This window comes from Mixophyes fleayi, chromosome 4 (genome assembly GCF_038048845.1).
Source record: "Mixophyes fleayi isolate aMixFle1 chromosome 4, aMixFle1.hap1, whole genome shotgun sequence".
In the NCBI taxonomy this organism is placed as follows: Eukaryota; Metazoa; Chordata; class Amphibia; order Anura; family Limnodynastidae; genus Mixophyes; species Mixophyes fleayi.
Window position 1 is genome coordinate 5,327,808 of NC_134405.1, and position 6,000 is coordinate 5,333,807.

Here is a 6,000-nt window from a genome sequence, read left to right on the forward strand (position 1 = left end):
TGGGACGAACCTCTCTCCAGCCCAAGTCTTAGCAGGGCAGATTCAAACCCTGTCCCAGATGGTACAAGGACTGTCGACTGTTTGTCTGCACAAGAGGAAACCTCTAGGACTTCGTAAGCCGAGCAAGGTCCCCTGGCACCTACTGTTGAACCTACCAGACTGTTTTTCTGGGGTGAGAGCCTTATTCCGCAACTTCAAAGAAAGCTGTAAGCTTTAGTTCGGGCTAAGAACCCGTTCATCAGGTTCGGAGCAGCAGAGGGTCGGTATCATTATATCCCTCCTCCAAGGTGACCCTCAGTCCAGTCTGGCCCCTGCAAGTCCATCATTGCAGTTCGTTGATGCTTTCTGTAATGCTTTAGGCCTACTTTATGACGTTCCAGATCGGGTGGTGTCAGTCGAGGCTCATCTTACGGCCCTGAAACAAGGTCGGCGCTCTGCTGAGGAGTACTGTGCCGAGTTCAGGCGATAGTCTACTGACAGCGAATGGAACGATCCTGCATTACATAGTCAATTTCGCTTAGGTCTGTCGGAACAGATCAAAGATACTTTGGTACAGTATCCCTCGCCAACATCGTTGGAAAGCCTTATGCAGTTCGCCATCAAAATCGACAGACGGATCAAAGAGAGGAAGGCGGAGAAAGAGGTACCATCCTGTCAATCCTCTGCGTTTGCTTCGGCTCCATTGGATTCGAAGGACCTAAGCAATTAGGAGCCTACCATCTCTCTGCAGAGGAAAAACCAGAAGACGGAACCAAGTTCTGTGCCTTTACTGTTGCATTTTTCTCGTTCTTGCCCTAATAAGTAGGGAAAATATGTGGCCTTGGAGATAAAGAGGAGGTTCACCTGCAGATCATCTTCTCTAAGAATGCTGTGTTGGTCCCTGCGCACATCACTTATGGTGCGCATTCTGTTGATACCTCAGCCTTTATTGATAGTGGTGCCGCTGGAAATTTCCTGGACATTGGATTCGCTAAATCTTTTGGGATTCCCTTCCAGTGTGTCTGTACGGTTATTATTATATGTGGTCTAGACAGAGGATTACTCTCAGGCAGCAAGTTCCAGTATGAAACTCCACCGTTACACCTGACAGTGGGAACCCTTCATTCAGAAACTCTGGAGTTCTACCTGATTAATTGCCCGTCTGTACCGGTGATTTTGGGCCATCACTGGCTGCGGCTTCATAACACTGTAATTGATTGGGCACAAGGGGAGATTACCCAGTGGAGTTCCTCATGTTCTCAGTCCTGTTTGAACTTGCCTCTTCAGATGTTGCAGTCTGCTTCTGAGTTACTTCCTCCACAGTTCCGTGAATTCTGAGATGTATTCCCTAAAAAAGCAGCTGACACTCTGCCTTCACACCGGGATTTCGATTGCACCATCTAATTAATTCCGGGCTCTAAATTACCTAAAGCAAGACTGTACTCACTCTCCAGCCCTGAAACCAAGGCCATGCAAGAATATGTCGAAGAAAATTTACAAAAAGGCTTTATTAGGCACTCAAAATCTCCAATAGGGGCTTGACTGCTTCTTTGTCTCCAAAAAGGATGGTGGACTACGTCCCTGTATCGACTTCAGAGGTCTTAACAAAATCATTATTAAAAATACCTACCCACTTCCTCTCATCTCTGTTCTGTTTGACCAACTCAGAGGGACTACCATCTTCACCAATATTGACCTTTGCGGGGCATACAATCTCATCCGCATTAGAGAAGGAGATGAGTGGAAGATGGCTTTCAATACCCATTCCGGCCATTATGAGTATTTGGTTATGCCGTTTGGTCTCTGTAACCCGCCAGCGGTCTTCCAAGACCTCATTAATGAAGTTCTCTGACATACTGGTATATTCCTTTTTGTTGTTTCAGCATTGGCTCCATGTTCAGTAAGTACTGAATCCAAGGCAAGACCGTTGGTCATTGTTCTTTACTCATTTCCATTTTGTTATCAGCTATAAACCAGGATCTAAGAACACTAAGGCTGATGCTTTATCCAGAAGCTTTGCCTCTCATCATGCACCAGTTCCGAAACCACTGCCTGTTATACCACATTCAATTATCCATGCCGGTTTAACCTAGGACTTGGGGGTACCCTTCGCAGATTGCAAAAATTGGCTCCCTCTGAGACATCCGCAAACCGCTTATTCATGCCGGTCCATCTTCGAAAGGCTGTCTTCAGTAAGGCCCACGACCATAAAACCGCCGGATATCCCAGTATCTGTAAAACCACAGAAACTCTGTTGCGCTCAGTTTGGTGGCCCACCATGTCTTCAGATGTTCGAGACTTTGTTATGTCCTGTGAAATCTTTGCTAAAAACAAAATGGATTTTGTTGTGGAACTCCCTTCCTCAGCAGGCCACAATACTATATGGTTAGTGGTCGACTGCTTCAGTAAAATGGCCCATTTCATACTTCTAACCAGACTTCCTAGTGCACAGAACTTGGCGTCCTTTTTTGTCCAACATATCTTATGCCTCCATGGTCTACCGATTGATATTGTTTCTGACCGCAGCTCTCAGTTCATTGCTCAATTCTGGAGGTCCTTTTGTGCACTCCTTGGAACAAAAATCAGCCTCTCCTCAGCATACCATCCACAATCCAAAGGACAAACTGAAAGGGTTAATCAGTACCTGGAACAATTTCTACTTTTGTACACTTCTGAATTTCACAACAACTGGTCAGCTCTGTTACCTTGGGCAAAGTTCGCATACAACAATTCTTGCCATTCATCCACTTGTACTTCTCCGTTCCAACTGTACCTCTCAGTGTAATCTTGGTTACCATCCTAGATCTAACTCATTGGCTTTACTTAAACCGTCTGGGCTCCCTGGCATCCACTCTACGGCTTCTGGTCTAAGGAATATCTGGAGGAAAGTACACTCTGCCTTAAAGCGAGCCTCATTTCACTCCAAATAATTTGCAGATCAACACCGTAGGAGCTGCTCTTTCAAAGTGGGTCAGAAGGATTGGCTCTCCATCCGTATTATCAGGCTCAGACAACCCTGTATAAAGCTCGGTCCTAGATTCATTGGTCCTTTTTCCATCATCAAGCAAGTGAATCCTGTGGCCTTGAGTTGGAAACTTCTGCGCTCTTTGAAAATTCCTAACATGGTCCATTGCTCTTTACTTAAACCTGTAATTTTTTCTAGGAAGTTTAAACGTGTTCAACCTCTGAAGCCATAAGTAGTTAGTGTGGAAGGATACCGGGAGTTTTTGGTACAGAGAATACTCGATTCCAAGAAAGTCCAAGGGCAAATTCACTTTTTGGTGCAAATGAAGGGCCGTGGCCTGAAGGAACGTTCTTGGGTTCCACGGAGGTATCTACATTCAGATAGACTTGTTAAAGAATTCTTTAAGCAATTCCCTACGAAACCAGGGTGTCGGGGTTCCTTAACCCCTCCTCAAGGGGGTACTGTTAGGAGCCTAGGCGGCCGTGGGCACTGCCGCGACTCACTACCCGTCTCCCTGGCGTCCTTGTCATCATGGAGATGGCCGGGACAATAGGGAGAGGGGTAGTGAGTCAGATATTCGGGTATTCGGCCCGACCGTTGCCAGGCAATGGCCAGAAGCTGAAATAAATACTGTTGCGCCCGGTCAATCAGAACAGCCAGGCGCATGAGCGGAGGGTCGCCACAGCCTGTCGGTTGATGCATAGTTAATTAATTAACCTGCACCTGAGGACTTTCAGTCCTGTGCTGTGCTGACCTGCTTTTGGATACCTTTCTCCCTGATCTGCTGTTGTGACCATTGCCTGTACCTTGGACCCTGCTTGCTTACCTGTGACCCTGTGTCACGGGCACTAGGAGTCTTTACCCAGGGATCACCAGGTGATAGGCTTACCAGAGCAGTATAGGTGGTAATATGGTACTCTGGTAGCAGGGTGATCACGGAACAGGAAATAGCAGATGATGAGATGCTCAGGAAAGTCTAGGACTAGCAGCACTGGCAATATGGAGGTAGTAAAACACGAGGAACTGTATGGACAAAGGACACGTGAAGGTAGTCAGTGGTCTGCGGTAGCAAGTTGTACCACTGCTATAGTGAGGAGGAATGTCCAACAGAAACGAGGAGGTGATGAGAGTCAGCGGTCTGCGGATAGCAAGTTGTACCGCTGTCTGAGTGAAGGAATGGAATCCAAGTGGAGGTATCCGGGGAGTCAGTGGTCTGCGTTAGCAAGTTGTACCACTGCTATGTGAGAGGATACTGGAGCAGGTGAAACTGGAAACAGGGGTCAGTGGTCTGCCACTAGCAAGTTGTACCACTGAATATATATGTGAGGAGGTGCACGGGGAGAGACTGCAACACAATATATACACGGGCACCTTGACTTTGATCCACAGTAATATGCACAATATAAATGTATAAATGACTGAACAACACTGCCAATATAGAAAGTCTCTTGAAGTAATCCAGCATGAGATAACACAGTCAATGATGGCAATAGACTCAGCGGATAGTACACTCCAGAGGAGAACCAACACAGTCCAGCAAGGTATGCAATACACAGCACAGTCAATGGGAAGTATGCATACCGTGGTTCAGGAGAAGGCAGTCAGACAGAAGTGCAGAGATACCTGAACGGCAGGAGGCCGGCAGGATGCAAAGTCCCTGGATGGGTGAAGCGGTGGTCTAGCAGGTGCAGCGCACAGGTAGGTAGACCAGCAGGGAACCCAGGAAGGCGTGGAGAGCGGATCAGCAGTAGATGGATGCGTAGCGCTGAGAAGTAACAGCAGCGGGTCTCTGCGGGAACACGGAGGTAGCCAATAGCAACCAGCAGGTGCAGTAACGATGGGACACCAGAGCAGAGTTGAACTGGAACAGTTGATCACGGAGAGTAGCGGGTAGCAATAGTGGCAGCAGACTCAAGGAAACATGGGAGAGTTGACAAGGACTGAAGACTAAAGCGCACAGAGGCGGCGGATAGGAATCAGCTAAACAGTCACGATGAAACACAGACGGGTTGCAGGTTGAAGACTGTAATGCACGGAGGCAGCGGATAGGAATCAGTTAGCAGTCACGATGATGAAACACAGACGAGTTGCAGGTTGAAGACTGTAGTGCACGGAGGCAGCGGATAGAAATCAGCCAAACAGTCACGATGATGAAACACAGACGAGTTGCAGGTTGAAGCCTGTAGTGCACGGAGGCAGCGGATAGGAATCAGCTGGCAGTCACAATCATGAACAGGTGAGTGGATGTGAATGAAAGACTGTAGTGCACGGAGGCAGCGGATAGGCATCAGCTAACAGTCCCAATGATACAAGGTAGAGTTGAAGTGGTTAGAAGACTGTAGTGCACGGAGGCAGCGGATAGGAATCAGCTCACAGTCACGATGATACAGTAGATGGTAGAAGTGGTATGGGAACCACAGTAGTAGAAATGGTTTGGAAACCACAGAGGTAGAAGTGGTTTGGAAACCACAGGAATCAGCTGGGCTGAATAAACGAGGAAACACAGGAACACCTTCAGAGACTCATGGGGAATGAGACTCCAAGATCAGGCAATGTGGTGATGACCACAGGTGCTTAATATAGGGAGGTTGCCTGATCTGCCAATTAAGTTAAAGGAACATACACTGGAGGTATAGAAAGGGCTGCGCATGCGCAGTCCCTCAGGATGGAGGACGGCCACGGTTCCTAAATGTCCGGGAAGAAGCACTCACAGTCCGGTGAGTGACAGTACCCCCCCTTTTAAAGGTGGGCACAGAACGCCTGGAACCGGGCTTGTCCGGATTTTTGGAATAAAACTTCTTCAGAAGGGCAGGAGCATTAAGATCTTCAGCTTTGATCCATGAACGCTCTTCAGGACCAAAGCCCTTCCAATGAACGAGGAAACGGAGGACTCCTGGCGAAATTTTTGCATCCAATACCTCAGTAATCTCGAAATCCTCCTCCTGATGAACTTGAACTGGCTGCGGTGCTGAGGGAGGAGTCGAGAAACGGTTGATGATGAGAGGTTTGAGCAAGGACACATGGAAGGCATTGGAAATCCGAAGATTCTTAGGAAG